The sequence below is a fragment of the Bidens hawaiensis genome, unplaced genomic scaffold, assembly GCF_021521415.1.
Source record: "Bidens hawaiensis isolate Kalapana, Puna unplaced genomic scaffold, B.hawaiensis_p1.1 tig00084751_1, whole genome shotgun sequence".
In the NCBI taxonomy this organism is placed as follows: domain Eukaryota; kingdom Viridiplantae; phylum Streptophyta; class Magnoliopsida; order Asterales; family Asteraceae; genus Bidens; species Bidens hawaiensis.
The window spans coordinates 24732-25856 of NW_027504116.1; the positions used below are offsets into that span (position 1 = coordinate 24732).

Sequence of the window (1125 nt, forward strand, 5' to 3'; positions counted from 1 at the left end):
AAAGTTTTATCTGCATATGTCAAAGTTAGGAATATATATCAAGACAACTTCGCCTAACATGCTAGGCGAAGTTGTCCTAACTTCGCTACCTACTCAAGTTCGCTTGAACACAAACACAAACTAACAAGTTCAATACGGTCAGAACAAATTAAACGATTACAGACACAGATAAACACGAGATAATGAACTATTGGCATCATGCACTAACAGCTAATATGTTTATGATACTTTGCAGAATGAGTGCCGTTGCTTATCTAGCAAGTTACCTGTCTCGAGCAAAATTCTTGTCTACTTCATATGTGACGATTATATTAGAAAGGTTGGCATGCACCTTCTATATTGTTTTTGAATTTTTTGAAACTAATATTAATAGAATAAGATTTTCTTACGCAGTGTAAACCTTCACTGAGACTTGCATCTAATCAGTTTTTTGTATTATTTATTGTCTCAGCCTGGTGGATTGGTGTTATAAATATAGCAAAAACCAAAGTGGTGAAATTAATCTGAAGAATCATCGGGTGTTTTACGCCGGGTACCAGGTATGAAATAATCTTTTGGAAACTGAATCCTGTATATATGAATGTATATGACGGTTAAAGCAATATGTAAGTGTTTATGCGGATCTCATTGTGTTCAAATCTTATGTGATCACAATTTTATTTTGTTCAGGCCGTTATGTATGTACTTTGTTTTCACAGCTGCTGAATATGCCATTAGAGAAAATTTTCAAACACGCCTTGAACCCGTTAGAGGTGACTTTCATATCCTCGTATATGTTTATTATTATTATAATCTTAAGTTTTTTATTAAAACTAATATGATTATGTTATCTATGTGGTTGAATATTGCAAAGCAGGTCTGCTTACCGTCGATAGTAGAGGAATTTCTGCGTCAAGCAAAAGCAGCCCATCTGTTTAATGTATCCAACGGCACCTTTGTGTTTGACCATTTGTTTGACTCAGACACGTCTCGTGCGTTTGATGGGTTTCAAAGGCTCGATGTCTTCTTTCCTTTTGATCCTTATTTGTTAAAGAAGTCTGAAAGGTTGGTTAATACCTTTTGTTATATTATAAATATTTCGTAAACATTGATGATGATGATAATCTTTTCTCATTTGATGTGTAG

General features: G+C 34.1%; 1 long non-coding RNA gene across 1 annotated transcript; it reads left to right on the forward strand.

Moving 5' to 3' along the window:
- The first annotated feature begins 229 nt into the window (after positions 1–229).
- On the forward strand, positions 230–692 carry LOC143607665 (uncharacterized). The gene is made up of 3 exons (XR_013149014.1): positions 230–319; positions 452–539; positions 670–692. It is a non-coding gene; the product is annotated as an uncharacterized LOC143607665 (long non-coding RNA).
- Positions 693–1125: the final 433 nt, after the last annotated feature.